The sequence below is a fragment of the Notolepis coatsorum genome, assembly GCF_963971535.1.
Source record: "Notolepis coatsorum genome assembly, chromosome: 13".
NCBI classification, from domain to species: domain Eukaryota; kingdom Metazoa; phylum Chordata; class Actinopteri; order Aulopiformes; family Paralepididae; genus Notolepis; species Notolepis coatsorum.
The window spans coordinates 13,927,947-13,955,054 of record NC_140177.1 but is presented as its reverse complement, the minus strand read 5'-3'; the positions used below and the strand labels follow the sequence as shown (position 1 = coordinate 13,955,054).

At 41.3% G+C, this 27,108-nt stretch overlaps 1 pseudogene across 1 annotated transcript; it reads left to right on the top strand.

The window, feature by feature from the left end:
- Positions 1-4,092: 4,092 nt before the first annotated feature.
- Positions 4,093-25,926, top strand: LOC311239256 (vitellogenin-like; annotated as a pseudogene). Its single transcript has 31 exons — positions 4,093-4,132; positions 4,443-4,597; positions 5,172-5,423; positions 5,975-6,136; positions 6,231-6,379; positions 6,582-6,732; positions 7,601-7,746; positions 8,566-8,731; positions 8,908-9,033; positions 9,433-9,651; positions 11,319-11,536; positions 12,265-12,362; positions 12,499-12,623; positions 14,637-14,738; positions 14,827-15,216; positions 15,953-16,046; positions 17,554-17,739; positions 18,641-18,758; positions 18,887-19,139; positions 19,390-19,679; positions 19,784-19,828; positions 20,182-20,262; positions 20,353-20,559; positions 20,694-20,798; positions 21,806-21,929; positions 22,026-22,209; positions 22,568-22,662; positions 22,762-22,856; positions 22,955-23,120; positions 23,686-23,847; positions 25,814-25,926. The product of its transcript is annotated as a vitellogenin-like (transcript).
- Positions 25,927-27,108: the final 1,182 nt, after the last annotated feature.

Below are 27,108 nucleotides of genomic sequence, written 5' to 3'. Positions count from 1 at the left end.
AGTGGTCTGCGATGTTGCCAGCGGCGCGGGAGACCGGGGTGCCTGAATACTTTTACCAACGGATTTCCAGTTCCGCGTTCGCGTTCTGCGCTCTGATTGGCCACTGACGTTTCTGGTCGCGCCAATCGTGGGACGGCAAGTTCTGCCACCGGTTAAGCTTAGGCACTCTTTCGAAGTTGGTTATGGTTAGAGTTTGTCTTAGAGCAGGGCGATAGAACACCAGCCCTGATTCCAAACTCTAACCTTAACCAACTTCGAAAGAGTCGCCTAAGCTTAACCAGTGATAAACTAGGCATTAGGTAGTTTGCTGCTGTTCGAGGCGGAAATGGGCGCATCACGCGATTGGGCGCACATGTCACATGACCAGAAATTTCAGTGGCCAATCAGAACGCACCAGAAACATCAGTGGCCAATCAGATCGCAGAACGTGAACGCGGAACTGGAAATCCGTTGGTAAAAGAATAGACGCGACCGGGGTTCGACTCCCACCCACGGCATGTCAAATAAAACCGGTTTCATACAGATGAAAACGAGCGCATTAGCTAATTCTGGCACATTTACATTGATGTGGAAACTGAAGATGTTGATTTATGTGCATTGTCCATGGGTAAAAAATTTATAAATAAACTTAAACTTAAACTTAAAACTTAAACATAGAGTTATCTTTCAGATGTACCCTGGAGGCTTCAGTAATCAACTTCAGAGTTTAGATTACCACTAACCACCTTGAGGTAACCAGAAGTATTACTTAACCAATCAATATGAAAAGTCACCCATACAGTGCATGGCTGCACACTGGAAAACACTGGAAAATACCCAAATCTCCAGAAAAGACAACACTATGACAAAAACAATGTCATAGTTTTGATTGATTGATTGATTGAACATTTTATTAACAGATTGCAGAATGGGTACAATACAGTACAGCTCAATACACACAATTGTTAAGGGGATGCAGACCAGAGAAAGACTATCGTCTTGTTTACATCAGGGTCTCCCATTTTCAATTCATCATGACATATATGACAGTATGACAGTACTGCTACATCTATACATTTATGACATACCAGATTTATAAATACAGTACTGTTTGTGATACAAAAAAGAGTCTAAAAAAGAGAGTATATACATTTGACGAAGAAACTGTACATTGGAGATACGAGTTTAGCTGAACAGGATGAATAACAGAAACAAGACACCAGTCTGGGACCTTTTCTGGATGTATATCACATTGACTGATAATTCTTCACATGAATAATCTTCCCGGTCATCATGTCATCATCAGTGTGTCCCACATGCTACTGATGCTACTGATTCATTTATATTACTCAAGCAATGTCTCATAACATGAACTCTGAAATATCATGTACCAAAAGTAAACTCTAGGGGCGACAGTGGCTCAGGAGGTAGAGCAGTCGTCTGGCAATCCGGAGGTTCCCGGTTCGATTCCCGCTCCTCCTGGGCAGCGTGTCGATGTGTCCTTGAGCAAGACACTTAACCCCTAATTGCTCCCGATGAGCAGGTTGGCAGCTTGCATGGTTGCATCCGCCGTCGGTGTGTGAATGGGTAATATGTAAGTAACAAATTGTAAAGCGCTTTGGATAAAAGCGCTAGATAAAATAGCAGCCATTTACCATTTTCTAAATCTACTGTGTTGTCAGTGGAGCATCAACAGATGGAGGTCTACAGACCTCAGTCACATTGAGTGAATTATTAGGCCCCAAATCAACCTTCAACACAAGAAACTCAAAAACATTTTGGGACAGTGATGACATTCATGATGACAGTGACAGAGAAACACAATTTCACATACGTTTAATAAAGGTTGATCTTATATTAGTTATTATCTATATTATAGTGTAACATCTTTGCCATAAACCCATGTGACTTAATTTTGTATTATACATACGGTATGTCATTACAACTTTGTATAACATTGCAGAGAACATGCCATCATAGCTACTACTATTGAATTAACTTTAGTTAACCAAACCATATTGATCCTGAGGGTTTGCCTCTCCATGAACCATCAACTTGCACAACGTGCACTCTCAACGCACACACTCAGCGTGCACTCTTTAAAATGAGTACGTTTAGGTGGAACACACTACTGAAATGGGAGCGTGGCACAAACCTGTTTGTGTTTGAATGTTGCACGACAACAGCGCAGTTCAGACCGACCCGCAGCTGGAGTCACCGGGGCTCGCTGACATGCTGTGAGTGTGAAGAGAGGCTCGTTCTGCCACATTTGAGGACCTTTGGAGTCGGGACGCCCCCCCCCCCCCCCCCCCCCCCCCCCCCTCTAGCTCTGAACACAGGCAGGTCATGTACACAGGGCTCCTGCAGGTTTCAGCACATCTAAGGCATTTTAAGACCAGAGTAGAATTGAATACCTATTTCATTGCCATACTGGGGCAAACCAAGAATGGAAGAAAATGACTATGAAAGAAGTAATTCCATATGAATTTAGATTAGATTAGATTAGATTCAAATGTATTGTCATCATACAGCACAAGTACAGTACAACAAACAGAAGTTTGGCAGCCATGTAGCAGTGTAGCAGTAAAGTGCAACAGTAATATACAATGTACAGGTGGTTAAACTGGGTACAAAATATACAAATTCGTACTACTGTGTGTAGTGCTAATCAGATGTATATACATAGTTGTAGTATAATAAATAAAGACAGTATTACTACTACTGGCCAGCAGCGCATTTGTTGACTTTTCCCCTCAAACACATTTACACAAGATACAGAGAAGTTATCGCAACATAGAAGTAACCTATTTTATACACCGTATTTTATCTATTTATTCGTACACATTTGCACTGACTTCGACATTAATCAATCAATCAATCAAACTTTAATACAGACTCATGGTCCAGATAAAACAAATAAAACATACACAACCCATATAAAATGACACACAACAGGCAAAAATAACATCACTTAAAATTAGGGCTGTCAGTTTATCACGTTAATTAGATAAATTAATTACACAGCAAATTATCGCGTTATGAAAATTTACTCAAAATTAATAAAAAATTGGGGGGCTGGGTGGCGCAGCGGTCTAAGCGCTCGTCACCAACGCAAGAGACACCGGTATCGAATCTGGCTGTCAGCGTAGCCACCTGAATATATGTCTGGTTATTATACAGGATGGCTAACGTTAATCTTTTGCATTTCCTGTGTTCACGAGGACAGTGTAACCAGTTGACCGCTCTTGATCATACCTACCCGGACATGGACACTTAACGTGCGGTTCTCTTTGATCACCCCTCCCCGACATTGACTATTAACTTGCTGCTCTTTGATTCTCCTTCTTCAAAACATTGGTGTTTCATAGCGAGACAGGACTACAGGTGCCGGCAGGGGGCGGTGGTGGTCGCTGGGCAGGAAGGACATCAGGCGAAGAAGAACGAGTTCAACGCCAAGTGCAGCATAGAGGGACTTCCTCTTTGGCGTTCTACACGGAGGAGGAAGGACGTCTACAACGGGAGCACCAGCGAGTGAGCACGCGAGCAACAGACTCTGCTACAAAACGGGTTATCCCAGAAATACATGCGGTAGTTGAGCGTTTGATTAATGCGCCGGTTAAGCTCAGTTACACAATGGGTTATCCTAGAAATATCTGCGGTAGCTTTAATAATTATAAGGTCTTGAGCTGTTTTGTGATATTTTAGGTTTGCCTGGTCAACTTTTATAAAACCCCAACCCTGTATTGTACAATGAAGTGATGTACATATTTATTTTCACAACAGACCTGGGCTATCAGAATATATGTGATTAAGTTTTGTGAGATCAAGGTATACATGCGTGATGGGGCAGGGTGGAGAGGGGGGGGGGGGTGATGGGGCAGGGTGGGGGGGTGATGGGGCAGGGTGGAGAGAGAGGGGGGGGGGGGGGTGATGGGGCAGGGTGCCCTGACCCGCCACAGCCAGGGTGCTCCCTCAGTGCTGCACTCAGCCAATCAGTTCACTCCTCATTGTTTGCACTTCACCTTTGCTATCAAGACATGAGTTAATATTTGGTGAGAGTGACGGTATAAATCAGACAGCCTGAGGCTCCTGTCCTCACATCCCACCCTGATAATGAGAGTGGCTGTCCTCGCCCTGACCATAGCCCTTGTGGGTAAGTATATATATATATAAGCATATTCTATAAGTTAATGCTGGTGTGTTTTTTCTTTTTTAAATAAAGGGTAGTATTTGTATATTTCAAATGATTATTATCTTAATATGAGCTGCAACATAATTCATATGAATGTTTTATTATCCTTGTATCCTCTTTCATAGCCGGCCAACAGGTTAACTTTGGTAAGTCAACCTTATATTACTATGATATCAGACCGTTCACACATCTGCTTTAGAGTTATTTCAATTTATTTATGTACAGGGTAGAAATAGAAACATTGAGTAACGTTTTTATGTTTGAATCCCAGCTCCTGAGTTCGCTGCTGGTCAGACCTATGTGTACCAGTATGAAGCCTGGCTGCTGGGGGGTCTGCCGGAGGATGGTCTGGCCAAAGCCGGAGTGAAAGTCTGGAGCATGGTTCACATTGCCGCTCTCAATGAACAGAACACCTACTTGCTGAAGGTAGGTTGCTAGGTTTTTAGTCAGTTTTTCCTTACTTTCGCATGGAGTATGTCTGGGAGTGTTGCATTTATTTATTTAACATTTTTACTTTGGATTTCATGGTGTTTTTAGTTTTGTCCTTGATTTATTGTGATGTTTCTTCTTGACTTGTTTAAAGAAGACGTGTCCGGCCCATGGGGACATTAACGTGTGTTGTCGGGCCTTACAAATACATTTGATTTGATTTGGTAAAGCAGTTTGGACAGCGGTCACAAGTCTCACTGTGTGTGGTTTACTAATCAATACCTGAAATGAAGAAAGAAAAACGACTAACCTTACTATTATGCACTTTGCTACTAAGCAATCGACCTCGACTATAGTACTAGTACCTACTATGCTGATATGCACTCAAGACTGTAGCACTCAAGTTCAACACTGTTTGACGGACAATGTTACTGACCATTAGCTGCCAGAGTTGTACCCTTGCTGCTGACCTCCTGTTGTACATAACTTGTAAGTCACTTTGAATAAAGCAGCTAAATGACTAAATGTAAAATCCACTGAACCTAGAAAATGATCCCTTTTCTTCCTGTAGCTTGTGGACCCTGAGATCTCAGAGTACAGCGGCGTCTGGCCCAAGGATCCCTTCGTCAAAACCCCTCGGCTGACCGCAGCCCTGGCCGCTCAGCTGCTGACGCCCATCAAGTTTGAGTACATCAACAATGTCGTGGGCAAGGTCTACGCCCCGGCCGGCGTCTCTGCAACAGTGTTGAATGTCTTCAGAGGGATCCTGAACATCCTTCAGTTCAACATCAAGAAGACACAGAACGTCTATGAATTGCAGGAGGTAAGGATTGCACCCGTCGCTGAGCAGTTGCTGGTCAGACAAGTAACTTTTGAAGGCCCTGTGAAATCAAAATAGATGTTTATGTTCTTTTATCACGTGTGTCTTGCACTGATTGTCACTTATACGCCAGTATCTGTCTCAACAATGACAAAAAGGTTGTTTTGTAGGTATTCTTAATGGTATTTTAGAGTTTGTCATTTCCTGGAAGACGATTAAATAAATGTTGATGAGTCATCCTGCACACATGGGACATATACTAATTTAGCATCCATTGAAATGCTTTTCATTGACATTTACAGCACATTGTAGCTTGCTATCTAATGTTAGCTAACATTACAGTAGCTTGCCAATGTTACTAGCGTTGCGTAACATCAGCTTGCTAGCTAATGGGTCGACCGTAACGTACATTCAGCACTATTGACTACAGGAAACGCCAATCAATATCCCTGACCCTCCCTAGCTTCCTGATCAAATAGCATTCTGCTAGCCGTTTCATGGGGACTTTAAGGTGACAACTCAAATCTGTGCTTGGTTTCGTTTCGTTTATCTAGGCAGGAACTCAGGGTATGTGCAACACTCGCTACACAATAAGTGAGGATCCCAAGGCAGAGCGCATCCAGATTAGCAAGAGCAAGAATCTGAACCAGTGCCAGGAGAGGATCATGAGAGACGTGGGCATGGCTTACATGGAGAAATGTGTTGAGTGTGAGAAGGTAAAATTCATTCCACGTTTATACTTCAGTGCAAAACATTCTATATTGGCAGCTTGATAGGTTAACTTAACAACCACGTCTGTTGCGTCTGCAGAACGGGAAGATGCTGACAGGCACGGCTAACTACGAGTACATCATAAAGCCAGCAGCTACCGGTGGTCTGATCCTGGATGCTAGAGTGACTGAAATTCACCGGTTCTCTCCCGTGAAGGATGTCAAAACAGCTGTCGAGATGCAGGCAAAGTATGTCGGAGAACTGGCGGTAAAGGATGACTATATTTTTCAGTCACTGTAAATAATCAAATATTGATAAATGATGATGTATATTGTACTTTTTTTTTGATGACTGAAAAAAATAAACTACTACTACTACTACTACTACTACTACTATATCACAGTGTTAATCTATACGATGTATTGATTTTTAATCTATTTCCTTCTACAGGCAAAGACTGACCTTCGTCAACATTAAAGCCGCCGTAGAGCCCGCAGCCGCGCTGGCGTACATTCACCGTGGATCTGTGCAGTTTGAGATGGCGCCTGAGATGCTCCGCACGCCCCTTCAACTCATCGCCGTCACCAACGTAGCAGCACAGGTAGAGTGACCCACCTGCAAGTGATACCTTTTTCAGGGATATCCTTTTATTTTCATTTAGTAGTAGTAGTAGTAGTAGTAGTAGTAGTAGTAGTAGTAGTAGTAGTAGTAGTAGTAGTAGTAGTAGTAGTAGTAGTAGTAGTAGTAGTAGTAGTAGTAGTAGTAGTAGTGGTGGTAGTTTTGCACAATCATTCAACAATCTTTGATTTGCCAGTGACTGAAGCATAATGCTTATACATGCCTGTCCTATATTCTTAACAAAATTAAGACTCCAAAGCAGTATTAAAATGTTTAAAAAAAAGGATTATTCACATTTGTAATCTTCAAAAATAGCTATACAAACCATTTTCTTTAAAACCAAAAGTGAATGACTCATTCTTAAATGTATATCAGCAGCATTGTTCCACAAGTTAACCCCAACAATAGAAATGCATCTCTTTTTAATCACTTTCTTAATTTTTTTAACAGTACATTTATACGTCTCTCAAATCATATTTTCTTTCATGTATTGAAAAAAAAACTTTGCACACCGCCTGGGAGTAACTTTGCTTTAGCTCTCTACATTATTTGCATAATTTTATAACAAACCAAATCATTCCATTTCATAACATGAGACTTTATAAACAGTGAATTTGTGTGGTCATAGTAACCAGCCTTATAAAGGCTCTGAATGGCCCGCTTTTGCAGTAAGACTATTGGATTTACAGTCTTTTTAAATGTCAACCCCCATACTTATGTAAGTAAATATAAGTGGGAGGTAAATTATGTACAAGGTCTTATAGTTTAATATATCCTTACATGTATACAGGATTGCTACTTTTCCATTTCCATTGCATTACCTCCAGACACTCACCCTGTTCTCTTCTCAGGCCCTGGAGGTCCTGGATCACCTGGTCAGGTACAACGTGGCTGAGGTCCACCACGAAGCCCCGCTGAAGTTTGTGGAGCTGGTCCATCTGCTGCGTGAGGCAACGAGGGACAACATCGAGGCCATCTGGGCTCAGCACAAGAACAGGTTCCAATACAGGTAGAAACACTCATCACACCTTTCTAAACGTCAGTCTTAATGGGGCTGTAAGTGGTATTTCTTTTGTTGAAATAAGTTAAATAGCACTGCATTCTGACAGCCATCACTGATATAGAGAGTCTGGTCAGTAACATCTCCCAGTCCCATCACTCTGCAGAAAATAAATCTTCTGGTATCCCATCCCACTGTATCCAATCAGGAGAGAGAACTCTACATGTTATTTTTATATAGATATGAGATTTGATAGATTTGATATAGATATTCTTATCATATGCACTTATTTTAACAAAAACAATACCACTTACAGTACCGTTAGTTATCTAAGAGCTTTAGCAAAATTCCACAATACGTTTTATACCTGCCTACTGCTTTCACTGTCTACAACTGCCCTACACTGTAATCACAACTACCTACCTCAAGCTATAGTCTACCCATATAACTCTGTATGATATACAATAATGCTGTATATCATATACATATATTTATATTTACCGTACATATATTTATCCACATAATTATGTCTGTATATACCTGCATATAATAATTGTATATACTATATCTGTACATATCCCTTACCTACTCTTAGTTATACCGCTGGCCAGTATCACTACCAGAGTGTCTTTATACCTGTATCACTGTACATAATAATACTATATCACTGTACATACATCTGTTTAGCACTATTACTCAGTAGTACTAATTTATACATTTTGTATCCAGTTGACGATACATTTGAATCTAATCTAATCTAGTTCACAGCAAGCAGATATGTTAAGAGTACGGCTCCCTTCTCCTCCTCATGTTCAGACGCTGGATCCTGGAGGCGCTCCCTGCTGTCGGTTCTCCCCTCGCTCTGAGGTTCATCAAGGAGAAGTTCATTGCAGAGGAGATCACCATCCATGAAGCCGTCCCCATCCTGCTGGCCTCTGTGCACATGGTGATACCAGACGTGGAGACCCTCGCGATCGTTGAGGTTGGTAAACAAAACAACACTATGATGGCTCTTAAACAAGCTATTGTATCTCAGAATTTTTGAAATAATATATATATTTATTTATTTATATATTTATATTTACACATGTATAATATGTAAGTATATATATACAGTATATATTTTTTATTGTATAATTCTTCTCCAAAAAACAACAGGAGCTGATTAAACACCCCAGCATCCAGAGACTTCCTGTCCTGCGTGATGTTGCTATGCTCGGTTACGGTACCCTGGTGGCCAAGTTCTGCGCTAACAAACCCACCTGCTCCGCTGACCTGGTGAAGGTAAGGAGATCAGGTACACAGTATCCTCCGTGATTTATATATAATATATATCACACGTCTGGATGATGATATATATATATATATATATATATACATATGTATACATATGTACATATGTATATATAATATATAATGTATATATAATATCTATCACACATTTGGATGAAGTGATTTATATATATAATATGTATATAATATCTATCACACATCTGGGTGAAGTGATTTGTATATATATGTATATATAATATATATCACACGTCTGGGTGAAGTGATTTGTATAATGTATATATATTATATATCACACGTCTGGATGATGATATATGTATATATATATAATATAATATATATATCACACGTCTGGGTAAAGGAACATTCTGACGGATCCTCAAACCTCCTCAGGAATTCCACAACCTCGCAGCAGAAGCCGCCGCGAAGGGAGACATGGAGAAGCTCACCATGCTCCTGAAGGTGCTCGGTAACGCCGGCCACCCTGCCAGTATTAAGACCATCACCAAGCTTCTGCCGGGGATGAGAGCCGCCGCAGCCAACCTGCCCCTGAGAGTCCAAGCTGACGCCGTCCTGGCGCTGAGGAACATCGCCAAGAAGGAACCTAAGATGGTAGGAACTCAAGTGTATTCATCATTTTGGTATTTAACCTTTATTTAACCAGGCAGGTCATTAAGAACAAATGCATATTTACTTTACAATGTCGGCCTGGCGAGAGGACAACAATTATTTAATAAAATAGAAAAGAGACAGACAGACACAGATATCACGAGGGATTAATCAAAACACACATCAAACATAATACAATTACAAGACATGAAGCAGAACAGACAGATTACAGTTAAAAGGCTGGGTGACAGTGGCAGGTGTGTGTAAACTGTGATAGAGTCCCTAAAAGTAGTGAAGGGATCAAGTTCAAGTGTTTTGCATCTCGTTCCAACTACTGTGAGCAGCTCTGGTGTTATAGAGATATGGTGAGCAGCTCTGGTGTTATAGAGATATGGTGAGCAGCTCTTGTGTTATAGAGATATGGTGAGCAGCTCTGGTGTTATAGAGATATGGTGAGCAGCTCTGGTGTTATAGAGATATGGTGAGCAGCTCTGGTGTTATAGAGATATGGTGAGCAGCTCTGGTGTTATAGAGATATGATATATGGTGAGCGGCTCTGGTGTTATAGAGATATGGTGAGCAGCTCTGGTGTTATAGAGATATGGTGAGCAGCTCTGGTGTTATAGAGATATGGTGAGCAGCTCTGGTGTTATAGAGATATGGTGAGCAGCTCTGGTGTTATAGAGGTATGGTGAGCAGCTATGGTGTTATAGAGATATGGTGAGCAGCTCTGGTGTTATAGAGATATGGTGAGCAGCTCTGGTGTTATAGAGATATGGTGAGCAGCTCTGGTGTTATAGAGATATGGTGAGCAGCTCTGGTGTTATAGGGAGTAGATGACAATTTCAACAAGTGTGTCAGACCGAGGGAGGTTTTGTAAATGAGTAAGCCAATGAATTTCTCGTCGAGAGTGTAATGATGGCCAATTTACAGACTTAACACGTCACAGTGATGTGTTGAAAGTAATCAGAAAGTCAGATGGGAATATATATCACAAGCAGCTTTGTAACAACGTTGTTCTTGTCAAGTCAAGTCTAGGCACGAGCATCTGAACATGACACTATTCATATTTTCTTGCACAATAAATATTAAAATGTAATATATATTTTTCTACAATCCTGCACAATTGTACAGCCCTGTCATATATGATATGCTATTGTATTTGTATTCTAATTTAGTTTATATATTCCATTTTATTGTATTGTTAACTGTTAACATTGTTCATGTTGATGACACCAAATGACACAACACACATTCCTTGTATACATGTAAAGACCTTTCTGATCTGCTTCTGACTCTAGGTCCAGGAATAAAGACATTTCTGCTCTGCTTCTGACTCTAGGTCCAGGAATAAAGACCTTTCTGCTCTGCTTCTGACTCTAGGTCCAGGAATAAAGACCTTTCTGCTCTGCTTCTGACTCTAGGTCCAGGAATAAAGACTGTTCTGCTCTGCTTCTGACTCTAGGTCCAGGAATAAAGACCTTTCTGATCTGCTTCTGACTCTAGGTCCAGGAATAAAGACTGTTCTGATCTGCTTCTGACTCTAGGTCCAGGAATAAAGACTGTTCTGATCTGCTTCTGATTCTAGGTCCAGGAATACAGACTGTTCTGATCTGCTCCTGATTCTAGGTCCAGGAATAAAGACCTTTCTGCTCTGCTTCTGACTCTAGGTCCAGGAGTTGGCTCTTGCCCTGTTCAAGGAGCAGACCGCTCACCCTGAGGTGCGCATGCTGGCGTGCATTGTGCTGTTCGAGACCAGGCCGGCCATGGGCCTGGTGATGGCACTGGCTGATGCCCTGAACGCAGAGAAGAGCCTGCAGGTGGCAAGCTTTGCTTATTCTCACATGAAGGCTCTGACCAGGAGCACTGCTCCCGACTTCGCCGCAGTGTAAGTGCCGTTTCGTCTTAAAGGTCCTGCGGTGCATTTTGTTGGTTCAAATAAGTGTTACAGTAAATAAATCCCGGCAGCCGTCACTATAGAGTGTCTCCCAGTCCCTCCGCTCTGCAGTAAACAGGAAATACATTTCCTGGTATCCCTTCCCACTTTATCCAATAGGGAGAGAGAACTCTAGATAGATTTTCTTGTTTTTTACTTATTTCAAGAAATCTTGCCAAGCCAAATTTGCTGGCAGATTAATTTAATAGTTTCAAGCACATATTTGTTTTTATTTCTTATTCTTGTCAGACCATTTTTGCAGTGTGGAGTTATCTCTCCTGATTGGATAAAGTGGGAAGAAAGTGCCAGAAAGTATATTTTGTGTTTTGTATTTTGTTTACTGCAGAGCGGAGGGACTGGGAGACCCATGTTACTGACCAGACACTCTATATCAGTGATGGCTGTCAGAATATAGAGATATTATTTTAACATGTAGACCACTTATTTTAACAAGCGTAAAATACCACTTACCGCACCTTTAATGTAATTTGATTTTACTTCATGCATATAATATCATACTGTATAATATCATAATGTATAATATACTGTATAATATCATAATGTATAATATACTGTATAATATCATGCTGTATAATATCATAATATATAATATACTGTATAATATCATAATCTATAAATCATACTGTATAATATCATAACATATAAATTTTTTATCACAGTGCCGCCGCTTGCAATGTTGCCATCACCCGCCTGAGTCCCAAGATGGACCGCCTGAGCTTCCGCTACAGCAGAGCCATCTACCTCGACAGATATTACAGTGAGATATTATGGAACGCCAAAGGGTTCACATTTACGCCTAAATGAATAAGATCCAAGAATCCATAAGATATTAGTTTGCGTCTATCGACACCTTTCTTGTGTAGTGCATCACTAACGGTTCCCCCGCGCTGCAGGTCCCCTGATGGCTGGTGCCGCTGCCAGTGCGTTCTACATAAACGAAGCGAGCAGCATTCTGCCCCGCGCCATCGTGGCCAAGGCTCGCATCTACCTGGCAGGAGCCGCTGCTGACGCCATTGAGGTGAGAATAGACACGTCTTATTATCTATTACTGTAGATTCAAGAGTCAACATGCAGGATTCGCCTAAAAATACATACCTAAGTAAATGGAAGATTGCTCCACTTCTCCAAGGTCCATTTGCATGTTCTTGGTATCTAGGGACATCTATGGATCTCAGGGAATGTATTCCCAGTGTCAGAAATATTGTGTCTGTTACTAGGCTTGAGTAAATTGTAATGAACCAAAGGAGAATATCAATTCTATTCTTTATTATTAAAATCTTTGACAGTGAATAACACCATGCTAAAAATGACCAGACATGAAAAACTGCCACTGAGCTACTTCAGCACCTTCTTGAGATCACATGTACAAATAAAATCTAAGCAAATTAATAAAGGGAAGATGATTAAACAAAAGGCTTTGTAGATACAGTACTGAATTCTGCCATCTGGACACATACAATTTGAAATATGATTATAATATAGAATATCAGGCCTACAGTATAAATTACCTTATTGTGGTCAAGTCGCACATCTATGGATCGGGCCAAATCTCCTTTTTCCAATGGCAGAGTTCAATCTGGATTTAGTATCACCAGGCGTGCAGCAAAAACCGTGAATGAAGTCTACTGTAAGTACAGTTACAGCCATTTTTCATTAGATTGCAAAGTTTTTTGCTAGATGTTCACAGAAAGGTAGAAAACGAACTGCGTTCTAATTTATGCCAATAACATTCAGGTTTGTGGCAGATAATCCCAAAAGATTTGATAAATAAAAAAGTCAATCCACAAGTCATATGATTGACAGGAGCTGGCTTGAGCTGGGTAGTGTCATTTTTCGAAATTCCAACACCCATCGAAAGCCCTGGGTCGCCTCTACAAACAAAATGGCGTATGATGGAAATCTGACTTTGCTATACCCCCTTCACACAAGATAATCCCAGAACATTTTGACTTAAACTAGAATAAAAATTTAGAGAAAAACTGTAATGCTAAAATAAAGTGTAAAATAAAATCTTAAAAAAGTTGAAAATAAGTAACAGTATTGCACACTTTTTGCACTGTTCTTATTCTGTCTATTTTATACTAATTTCTGCACTTTATGCATTGCTTTTATTTTGTCAGAAACCTGCTAATAGTGTTATAGATTTTAATCAGATCAGAAATCTATCATAATCAATAAGTATGGAAAGGCGAAAGTGCGCTTTTCATGAAATATTTAAGCATTATGCAATCAAAATAAAAAAAGTTGTCTCCGTGTCTAGAAGCAGAGGGAGGTGCTACAAAGCATGCCATCTAACAACAAACTTCATATAAATCCTGCGATTTATTATTGTTTTGACAATGGGTCATGACAAACCAATTACATAATCCAACATATGTGTAAACAACTAACATATTCCAGTTGACTGTATCTTTTTTTAATTATTCGATATGAATATATCCATACTTCCATTGTGTCCGGGACATACAGTGAAATCGCTTCGTGTGACGGCCATTTAGTTTTTTTTTTTAAAGTCTGCAATTTTTCTTTTGTTTCACAATGGGTCATGACAAACCAATTACATAATCCAACATATGTGTAACGAACTAACATATTCCAGTTGACTGTATCTTTTTTGGAGGATTATTTCAAAATATATTCATACTTCCATTTGTCTATCTATGGCGGATTCATTCAGTCTCATAAAAAAAAAAAAAAAATGTATTCGGTTGTGGGAGGGATCTGGGGTCACGTGGAGTACGAAATAACAACGTCTAACTTGACTGTTTCAGCCAATCAGAATCAAGAAATTTGCATGCCATTGTATAAATTAAAACATTGTCTTATCTATGGATCTCAGGGAATGTATTCCCAGTGTCAGAAATATTGTGTCTGTTACTAGGCTTGAGTAAATTGTAATGAACCAAAGGAGAGTGACATTATTATGACATTATTATTATTATTATTATTATTATTATTATTATTATTATTATTATTATTATTATTATTATTATTATTATTATTATTATTGATCATGTTTGTCGCTCCTCAGGTTGGGATCAGAACTGAGGGACTGCAGGAGGCTCTTCTGAAGATCCCCAACGCCGCTGAGAACGCCGACAGGATCACCAAGATGAAGCGTGCCATTCAGGCTGTATGTTTCTGTCGGAGAGAGTTAGAAAAGTCGTCTTTTAAACGTGACGGAGACCCGGCGGCCTTACACCTCTCTTCTGTCCCCACAGCTGACCGACTGGAGGGCGTCCCCCAGCAGAAAGCCCCTGGCCTCCATGTACGTCAAGCTGTTCGGACAGGAAGTGGCCTTCGCCAACATCGACCAGGCAATTGCGGTATGTAACCTCACGACACAAGAACAGCTTCTACCCCTCTGCAGAGGGTCTCGTCAACAAGGCTCAGGACCCCCACTGACCCCCCCCTGATTTTTCAACAGATTGCCACGGGACCCCTTCGTGATAATGGCATGGCTGCGTTCAGGGCCCTGGTGGCCGGCGTCAAAACCCAGTACGTCATGCCCATGCTGGTGTCTGAGGTGCGCCGCATCCTGCCCACAGCCGTCGGTCTGCCCATGGAGTTCAGTCTGTACTCCGCCGCCGTGGCAACTGCTTCTCTCGAAGGTACGTGTGTTCCAAACCTTTCACCACTACCGCTTCTCTCGAAGGTATACGTGTGTTCCAAACCTTTCACCACTACTGCTTCTCTCTGTACGAGTGTTCTAAAACCTTTCACCACTACCGCTTCTCTCAAAGGTACGTGTGTTCCAAACCTTTCACCATGGGGCAAGTCATCCAAAGCTTCCGTTAGGATCCACTGAAAACCAAACGCTTGCTGTGTCGTTTTGCATTTTGTTGTTGAATAATCCATTAAAAATAATCCAATCCAGTAGAATTCACCATTCTACATTCATTGCGCATAACGTCCACATGCACACACTCACTTTAAACACTTGAAACACTTTTTAAACATTACCCTATATTTTATCTATTTATTCAAAACATGTGCTGTGTCATTTTGCGATTTTGCTCTTGCATTTAGTCATTTAGCTGACGCTTTTATCCTAAGCTGTTTACAAGTTTTGTGCGACAGGTCAGCAGGAAGGGAAACTCTTACAGAGTAACAATGTTCATCAAACAGTGTTGAAACTTGGGTGCTGCGGTGTGCATAGTAGTAAAGATACATAGGTAGTAATATAGGCAAGGAAGATTATTACACTATTGTATAGTGTTTGGTCTTTATTCTTTAACTTGTTACTGTATGAAGCACAATCTCAGGAGGGTCATACAGAACCAAGCATTTCACTGTAATGTACATTATATGTGACAAAGTAAACAAAACTTGAACTTGTGTTAATAGTGAGGGCCACCATGACGCCTCCCATGCCCGAGGCTTTCGACATCAGACATCTGCTGAAAGCCGACGTGAGGCTGGAGGCCACTATTGCGCCGAGGTAGAGTTCACATCACACCTCCCTGTCTGGAGAAATACCTTGTAATCCTTTATCATCATTCGTATTAAGTGTATTTGAACTGAAAAGCGATTTGATTGATTGATTGAAAAGTTTATTAACAGATTGCAGAATGGGTACAGTACAGTACAGCTCAATACATACAATTGTTAAGGGGATGCAGACCAGAGAAAGACTTTCGACTTGTTTACATCAGGGTCCCCCATTTTCAATTCATCATAACATATATGACATACATGACATACAGATAGACAGTACTGCTACATCTATACATTTATGACATATCAGATTTGCAAATACAGTACTGTTTGTGATACAAAAGTATCCAGAAAAGGAGTGTATATACATTTGGCATAGAAACTGTACATTGGAGGAGGTTGGTTGGGTGGGGTGGGGTTGGGTGGGTTGGGTGAGGGCTGTACATTGGAGGTGGGGGGGGGGAGGGGGGGGTTGGGAAGGGCTGTACATTGGAGGTGGGGGGGGGGGGGGGGGTTGGGAAGGGGACACACACACATTTTACACTGTACATTGGAATATTGACAAAGCCTTACTTGGTCATTTACTGTACAACTAGGTTAGGACATTTGTAGGGGCCAGTTTCGAATTGCAGTCTCACGTAGGTGTTTTTTGAGAGTGTTTTTGAAGGTGGGTAGTGATTCACATTCCTTTACAGCTTTAGGCAGGGCGTTCCACATTGATGTGGCATAATTGCGAAACGTGTTTAGTCCCTTGTTTGATCCGAATCTGGGTTTTACATGATTTGTGGAGCTCCCTCTGGTGTTGTGATCGTGGTATTCACTGACCTTTGGGAAGTATTTTGACATGTACATGGGTACCTTGGTCGCGTAGTGTATGTTGTAGACCAGGCCCATTGCAAGTTGCTGTACTCTGTCGTCTACTCTAAGCCATCCTAGGTTGTCAAAGTGGGCAGGGGTGAGGTGGGTTCTAGGAGTCAGGTCAAGTAGTAGTCTGACTAGCTTGTTTTGAGATGTTTGTAATTTGTTTTTTAGTGCCTTTGAGGTGCTTTGGTACCATGAGGTGCAAGCATAGTCGTAGTACCCTTGAATGAGTGCTCCTGCTAGAGTCTTCAGGGTATTCTTGTTTACCAGAGAGGAGATCCGGTACAAGAATCGCGTTCGTTGGTTGACTTTTTTTATTACATTGGATGCCATTTTGTCACAGGAAAGATTAGCCTCTAGGATGGAACCCAGGTAGGTAATTTCATCTTTCCTTGTGATAATATTGTCACCCACTGTAACCGAGAAGCCGTCGGTCTTGCTGAGTTTGTTATTTGAACCGAAGAGAATGGACTCTGTTTTGCCCATGTGTAATGATAGTTTGTTGTCGGCGAGCCATATGCAGATTTTGCCTAGTTCCGAGCTGAGGGCTTTTTCAACCTGTAACTTGTTCTTGTCAGAGACCAGCAGGGCTGAGTCGTCCGCAAACAGGAACAAGTTGCAGTCACAAGCTGATTACCGCTCTCCTCCAGCATAGCTGTCCATACATTCGCCGTGCTGGGAGTGAACACGGAGTTCATCCAGGCTGCTGTGATGGCAAGAGCCAAGATCAACAGCATTCTCCCCGCAAAGATGGCCGCCAGAATTGACATCGCCGAAGGCAACTTCAAGTTTGAGGTTTTGCCTGTACCTGCTCCTGCTCATGTTGCAAAAGCAAGGTAAATGATAACTATGACCCTATACACGGCCCTACACTGTAATCATAGTAATCACAACTACCTACCTAATACTATAGTCTATATAACTCTGTATGATAGCATGTACAATAGTGCTGTATATACCAGATATATACATTTATATATTTTATATTTATTTGTATATTAATATATATATCCATATCTGTCTGAATATACCCGCATATAATATATACCTACTTATACACCTGCATATAACCCATATAGCTCTGTATGATAACATGTACAATAATGCTGTATATACCGTACATATATATTTATTCTTATATACTGAATATATCTCTATCCACATCTGTCTGTACATACCTGCATATAATCCTTTTTACTCATCTGTAGATACTATATCTATACATAACCCTTACATTATGAATACATTATGTACATTATGAATATTACTATGTACTTCTGATTAGTCCTACACTCAATAGTACTAATTTATATATGTTATACCCAGTTTAATCACCTGTACATTGTATATTATTATTGCACTTTACTGTTACATTTCGCTGCAGGCGGGACAAAACCGCCTAACAATTTTTTTTTTATTGTATCAACTCAGTAGATCATCCTCCATGTGTGTGTGGTTTTACAAAGTCTACACAATGGGAAAGCATTAAACCAATCATCTGTCTAAACCTCGTAACTCTATTCGCCCTCAAATCTGTGTTCGTTTTTTTCATCTGCTGAAAAGTTGGGTTTTTGGAGTTATGAGGTTTTGTCCCGCCAGCAGCGATTTGCACTCCTATTGCCAAACCTATTTTCATTGTACTGTACTTGTGCTGTATGATGACAATACATTTGAATATAATCTAATCTAATCTAATACAATTTGAGTGATCAACATGTCTATTATTTCCTTCAACAGCTTTGAAACATTCGCTGTAGCAAGGAATATAGCGGATGCAGGAGAAAGAATCACGCCTATCCCTGCCAGACCCGCTGCGTCCGCGTCCAGGCAGGCCTCCGCAGTCGCCGGCAGCGCGGTAGGTTGCTTTGATCTTTCCAGAGAACAGTTATTGAAGAAGTTATTGAAGGTAACTTCGACGGAACGACTAGTACGTTGTAAAAAAAAATAACCCCGACCTTCACTCCCTTTCCTTTTCAATTCCAGTCCATGTCTTCTGAGATCATCTACCCCGAGGAGGCGGCCCACATGAAGCCCGTCATCGGGGCCCCGGCAGCTCCCATCAGTGGGTCCTTCTGCGCTCAGGCCCTCGGCCTCCGGGCGTGCCTGGAGCTCTTCTCCGAGAACGCAGCCTTCCTCAGAGACGACCGGCTGCTCAACTACGTGATCGGAAGGCATTTCGCCAAAGCAGTGGTGACACCAGGCAAGTACACGAGTACACAAGAACACAAGTACACAAGTACGCAAGTACACACGTACATAAGAACACAAGTACACAAGTACACAAGAACACAAGTACACAAGAACACAATAACACAACAACAAAACAACACAACAACACAACAACACAAGTACACAAGTACACAAATACACAAGAACACAAGTACACAAGTACACAAGTACACAAGAACAGAAGCACACAAGAACACAATCATCTGAATCTGAACTGCAATAAAACACAACTGTTGCATCCTCATGTCTGTTTGCAGTGGAAGGCGAGGTCGTGGAGAGGCTGGAGATGGAGATTCAGATCGGAGCGAAGGCCGCACAGAAGATCATCAGACAGATCAACATGAGCGAAGAGGAAGTCGTGGAGGCGATGCCGGCCCTGAAGAAGCTGAAGAAGATCCTGGTTCCCGGGCTGAAGGCCAGCACCAGGTCCTCCTCCAGCTCCAGCAGCTCTCGCTCCAGCTCCAGCAGAGGCAGAAGCAGCAGCAGCTCCAGCAGGTCCCTGTCCTCCTCCTCCAGTGCCAGGTCCTCCAGTTCTCGTCTCTCCAAGGTAAATGCTTCAGGAACTGCTCCTCAACGTCGAATAGAAGAATCACAAGTTAATACGTCAAACGAACGTGTGAAGTGATTTTGAAAAATCTTGTTTCCAAACAGGCTGAAGTTTTCATCCATAGATTCAAGAAGAACCACCAGAAGCAGGTAGGAGTCTGGTGACTCAGATGATAGACACACAAGAACACAAGAACACAAGAACACAAGAACACAAGAACACAAGAACACAACAACACAATAACACAAGAACACAAGAACACAACAACACAAGAACACAACAACACAAGAACACAAGTACACAACAACACAAGAACATGAGTAGACAAGAACACAAGAACACAAGAACACAAGAACACAAGAACACGAGAACACAAGAACACAACAACACAAGAACACAAGAACACAACAACACAACAACACAAGTACACGAGAACACAAGAAACATGCCTAGCAGATGCAGCAGATATCTTTCCTCTAAACTCCTTGGTTTTGCTTCACAGACTGCCGCCTCACAAGCCTCCCAGGCCAGAGTCTCCAGAAGCAAGAGCAGCGCTGCCAGTTTTGAAGCCATCCACCAGCAGGTGGAGCTTCTTCTCTCTTTCCGAGTTCAAAGGTCAACTATTCAGTATGAGCTTGTGGGTTGAATTGAAACATTGTTTTTTTCCACTTAGACCAAAATCGTGGGCAGCGCCGCCGCTCCCATCATGACTATCATCATGCGCGCCGTGAGAGCGGATCGATCGTTGGTGGGATATCAGATCACCGCCTTCCTGGACAAGCCCACAGCCAGTATGCAGATCGCTGCCGCCTATCTGGACGCGGCTGAGAAATGGAGGATCTGTGCCCAAGCCGCTGTGCTCAGCGTGCACAAAGTTTCCGTAAGATACTATCTTCTGCGCAAGTAAACGCTAACTTCAGAAGCGTCGCCGCATCAATCCAATATCCCTACGGATGGATGTGTTTTATACAAGCTTGAACAATAGCTTAGTAAAGCACTCATTTTCCCTCATAGGCCAAGTTCGCCTGGGGAGCGGAATGCAGAGAATACGACACCATGATCACGGCCGAGACGGGTCTGATGGGAGCGGATCCCGCAGCGCGCCTCAGAGCCTCTTGGGTTAGACTGCCCAGAGTGCCCTACGCAGCCATGTATGAGCTCTCCTTTCTCCACAGTATTCCATGTCAAATATCGCAAATAGAACACAATGTCTCATATATATATATATATATATATTTATTTATTTATTACCACTAGTGCAGCCAAGTACATTCCTGCAGCAGTGTCCATGGCTGGCCTGATTGCGGTGAAAGCCCAGAATGGTGAGAAGCAGTTTTCCTTGACTCTGGTTGCAACATCTCCAAGGACCTTTGATTTCTTCAAGAAGTCACCAAAGGTAGGGGAAACTTTTCCCTCTAATGCTGACTTTTTGTTCAGATATATGGAGTGTTTTTATGTGAGAACAAATTGGGGATATTTTTGGGAACAGGATATGGCAGAGGACAGATGACTTCATTAACTGGGTCTTGTCACCTATACTTTCATTGAAACGTCGGTGGACGCTTAATATCCCACTCTGTTGGATATCATACAGTACATACATTTTAATGATTTGAAGCAGTGATTCCAGGGGCTTTGACTATCTAAGTTTCAATCTGATCCAAATCCTCTCATTAGCCCAGTGATTATTCCGCTGATAAACCAAAGATTTTTTATTTAAAATCTTCTAAAAAAGTTTGATGCCATGATGAGCTCATTACCGGACTCAAATGCTGCTACAATGCTCAGCCACTTTACTGCACACTCGTGCATCAATATAATGTGCAATTATTTTAGCTTGTCGAATGTGTACTTATTTTTTATTGTATTTACTTTACTTAGTTATACGTGTTTTATTGCACATACCGCAGATTCATTCATTGTATATAAATACCTGCTTTTTTATTCTGTAAATTCTTGCCTTTTTATTCCTTTGTGCTGTGGAGCAAAAGGAGAGTAAGAATTCCATTGTACTTGTTATCTGAATCTGAATCTGAAAAGGAACGGAGCCAAGAGATCCAGCTCCCTTCCAAGAGCCCTAATCCCATCACTAGTGTCTGATAGTAATCCTTTTCAACTCTTCACAGGAGACCCTGTACAAAAAGGCCATCCATATCCCCATCGCCGTGCCCATCAAGGAAGCCGGTCTGATTCCCTTCGATGACAGCATTGTAAACAAAATCCACTTCATGTTCACTAAGGCCACCGCAGGTAAAACCAGCTGTTGCTTTTGTTTTGTTCTAAAAAAAAATCAATTGGTGAAGGGCAACATAGGTGTTTAATGGTTTTATCACTTGTCGTTCTCAGCTCAGTGCAGCATGGAGAGAGACATGCTGACCACATTCAACAACAGGAAGTACAAGAACGAGATGCCGCTCTCTTGCTACCAGGTGTTGGCTCAGGACTGCACCCCAGAACTGAAGTTCATGGTTCTGCTGAAGAAGGACCTCACTGTTGAACAGAACCACATTAACGTGAAAATTGCTGACATGTAAGTTTACTCGTTCAAGGAGAGGGCTTGAGATTAGGGTTAATAATCGAATATTACTTTACTCTGTATTGTATCAGAATATTGTCATAATCATTTCACACAATTCTGCACAATCTAAATGAATGATAACCACATATAAACACAAATAAAATGAGATCTTCAATATTGATGTATTATCATGCAGTTCAACAGCAATTGGATTATTTATCTTGTGATTTTGCATACATGAACAGATATTGTTAGGATATCCTAATTCCAGATGATTAGCTTGATGTGAACTTCTTCTATATCGCCCAGCCCTACTTGAAATCATACTGGCACATTACCACATAATAAATACACCATTTTCCATTTTTAGTGATATTGACCTGTACCCCATGGGCAATGAGATTCTGGCGAAGGTTAATGGTTTGATCATTCCCGCTGCTAACCTGCCATACCAGCATCCATCAGGTAAGCTGCAATTTTGGTGCAAAATCTTAAATTGTCTGTCACTCATTATGAAAGGTTAAGTGATCTCTTCATTAACGTGTTCAATGGCTACGTCTTCAGGTACAATTCAGATCAAGCAGAAGGGCCAGGGCCTCGCTCTCTATGCACCCAGCCACGGCCTCCACGAAGTCTACTTCGATGCCGCCGCATGGAAGGTGAATGACCATCAATTCGCAGTCATCATAAATTTGTCCCGAAAATTGGTTTTCAAAAGAATGAACTTGAACGCTCTGTTGTTGGATTTGCTCGTCAGGTTAAAGTTGCGGACTGGATGAAGGGACAGACTTGTGGACTCTGTGGAAAGGCTGACGGCGAGGTCAGACAGGAGTACCGCACACCTAACGGACGCGTGACCAAGAACGCTGTCAGCTATGCGCATTCCTGGGTCCTGGCCTCTCAGAGCTGCCGCGACACCACCGGTAAGAAGCTCCTCTGCATGTTGTCCTCCTGGAAGCTCCTCTGCATGTTGTCTTCCTGGAAGCTGTGTCTCTGCATGTTGTCTTCCTGGAAGCTGTGTCTCTGCATGTTGTCCTCCTGGAAGCTGTGCAGGGGACGGAGAAAGCAACCAGGACACTTTACCAAGAAAAGGCTTTTTAAGAATCACACCGCCACCTTATACATTAATCTTAATAATAGTAATACCTTTATCTATATAGCTCCTTTCATACATGGATTGCAGCTCAAAGTGCTTCACAGCAAATAGCATAAAATTAACATAGGCATAACATTTGCATACAGTTGACAGAATAAAAGCAATGTATAAAGTGCAGACATAAGTACAATGTTGCTCGAAGGCATGTGAACCCGCCCAGGAACAGCCAGTCCCCCAAACACCCCACACATCAATCCCCACCACATCCCCATCCAAGACACATCCCGTGATAAAGCACGTCATGACCGAAGGAAAACGAAAACAGCCAGAACACTACTAAAAACGACGGTTTTAGGTTTTCCATGTTTCACATCCGTGCCTCTCCGTTCCAGAATGTTACATGAAGCTGGAGTCTGTGAAGCTGGAGAAGCAGATGGTCGTCCATGGCGTGGCCTCCAAGTGCTACTCGGTGGAGCCCGTGCTGCGCTGCCTGCCCGGCTGCATGGCCGTGAGGACCACCCCTGTCACCGTCGGTTTCCACTGCCTGCCGGCCGGTGAGTCTGACGCCGAATGCGGTAGATTTGTGACCGAGTCCAGCGGTTCGTGGCACAAGTCTCCCCCTCTGTCATTTTTCAGAATTTCTTTCAGATTATGAAAGTACAGAATGTACAGCTTTCAAATGATGTGTCATTCATACATTGAAAATATTTGAAGAAGATGTGCTTATTTTAATCTAGTTAAACCTCAAGTCAAGCAGAGAAAAACAGAGAAGTTTGGCTGCATTTTTAACACCTTGGCAGTCAGGTACTAGGTGTCACAAGAAAGTTTTTACTATTTAGAGATACTAAATAGCTGTTACAGTTACAGTTAGCTGTTAGCTGTTACAGTAAGTCATTCCACCAATCCAGTCCGATTTGGACTTTTTTTTTTACCAATAGGTATTACTTTTCTGAACACCCCTCAAGATGAATGACATATTTAACTTCCAGAAAAATATATTTTCCCATCTCAGGCATGAAATCTCTATTATTTTTTGGTCATTATTGTATGATATGGACACCATTATTCTTCAACCCCGTTACGGACACTCTGGAAGCTCTCTGAATAAGATTAAAACATGTATTTGTGCTAAAGTCAACATTTCTATAATAATTAGATGTCCTTCACACCATTTCTATAATTGCTCGTCTAAAGATTACGTAAAATCCTACACTTTTGCTATTTTGAACCCTGAAATTTGCCTTTTTTTGACAGCGGCCGCAAGCTTTTTCATCAGAAATGTGATTTGACCTCAGATTTTGAACAAAAATATTCTTATGTTTGCTCTAAACGTTTCAGACAAAATGATTCAAAAGTTGAATTTGTTTTTCATAAACTTAAAGAAATAATTAATAAACATGTAGCTGTAACAGGGTTGAGTCTAGGGTAACGTGTGAGCACACACACACAGCAACATGCACATTACAATTAATATGTATGTGGCATAAGCATGTTGAAAAAGCTCAATAATTAATTTAACTATTATTGTATAACTTCAAAATCAGTGTTAAAATCACAACCCTGTTACAATCTCACAACCCTGTTACATTCAAACGTTACATTCAAACGTAACGGGGTTGAGTGTAACAGGGTTGTGATTTTTTGCACAAAATGGTTGCTACTCCACATGTGGTGAATACCAGGAGAGCACATGGCATGCATGATATTAAGAAAGCATCTACATTTTTTTTTATAACAAAGATCATATTCACAAGTAATAGTTTGCTATATTTTTTTCAAGTAACGGTGTTGAGTAATTATGCTTGACTACCATAATATTACATGATAAATGACTGAAAACATAGTACAATGAGATAGCTACTTGCCTGTTTCTGGTGTTGTGTTCTCCAAAAGACTTAAAAGTTGTCACTTCCTGTTTCACATGCTTCTATGGATTGAACCATTATTTTTGTGGGGGGGGAGAATGCTCAGTGTAATGGGGTTCAGGGTTACTGAGGGACAGACTGAATAATGTTATTTTAATGAATAATTATTCATTTATTTTTAAATAAATCATTACCAGCATTAACAGCACAGATGGATGTGTATGTTCATGGAAAAAAGTATGGACTTTTTACAAATTTTCTTGGTCATATCCCAAATAAATTTTCATGAAATGCCACGAGGGACATGTCAAAATACATGGTGTCAACTGAAATAACAACATAATGCATAATAAAAAAGATTACATCCATGCAATGTTTTTACACTTTATTAAAGAGGACATTGCAACTGAAATAAATAGCATTTCAAAGCACATTTTGGTAACTGATTAGATAAAAGACACTTAAAAACATCAGAGGGACTCAAATCGGACCGGATTGGTGGAATGACGTAAATATGTTCTTAAACATTCAAACTGTGATAATATGGAAACTTCCAGCTATGAGTCTCTTACCGCTGGGCCCGGTCACATTTAACGGTCGGTGAGACATTATCACATCTCCGCTTGCCGGTGTTAAATTTTCATTTCGTTTTTAGATTCTCCCCTGAATCGTGCTTCGGGTCTGACCAACATCTACGAGAAGAGCATGGACCTGAGGGAGACCACCGAGGCCCACATGGCCTGCAGGTGCACTGCTCAGTGCGCTTAGAGATCCCGCGCCGGAGGCGGCCGCTGCTACTACATCGACATCCTGTAAAGAAGAACGCTGTTTGAAGATGATCATTCAAGCTGTAAATTAAAGTATGCTTACTAAAGAATCCAGTTCTCTGTGGTTACTTTTCTTTCTTCTCTTCATGTTTAAAGCAATGGTCAAACCTGAGGCTACATTCACACTGCAAGCCTTAACTCAATGGACGCCACGCAGTTGAGCATCATTTGTACTTACCACCCCAAGCTCTAAGTCTTAGAGATAGGAATAAGTGGCTGTGTTTGCAGGGCTATAACTATTCTATATTATAGCTATGGATACAATACTGTGGCCCATTTGACATCGACTATCTATCGTTTGTTAAAGAAAAAAATATTTCATCCATACATTCCTGTTTTATACCGTGGTGAATATGAGTATAGTTTTAGAGTAATCCTGTCTAATCCCAGAAAACGACGCTATGGAGCAATAGGTGCATTTTACTAAAAAATTTGCCGTTTCTCGACTGTACACGCTACTATTTCGAAATCAAATCTATATTATCGGTATTTGATGCTTTGATCGTCACCAACCGCACATGTTGTGGAGTAACATTACAGACATATGTTGTGATCAAAGTGAAGTCATGGTTGGATCACAGCAGGATTGATACCATATAGGCCTTACCTTTACTAGGATGTACCCCAAAAAGAATATTCCAATTATCTGATCGCGAGTCCCAGTATTGGTGTCGATCGTGTCGCCAAACATTTTGGTCTTAGCGCCACTTAAGACATTTTTGGCCTTAATTGATTGATTGAAAAATGATTTTGGGATTCACGAACGGTCCCTTCTCCTGGATTCGGTCCTAACTAAGAGCAGGATTTAGGAGCGCTGAAGAGCAGTCATAAGTCGACAGACTGGTGTGTGCCGTGTTCTTAAGGGCTTTATTTGGGAGGAATGATGGTGATTTCGTTCATGTCAACTCTACAGGCCTCCTTGGAATTAATAGTTTGTTTGTACATTGTCTGTACATGTCTGATGTAAATATTTAGCATGATGTTTTTTTAACCTGTTCTTAATTACCTGTATGCCATATATGTTATGCTTTCTTTTTAGCGGCTACACTACAGAAGTTTAACCCTTTACTATCACACTACCGACGGTTATCCCTTTCACTGCGACAATACACAGAAGGTTAAC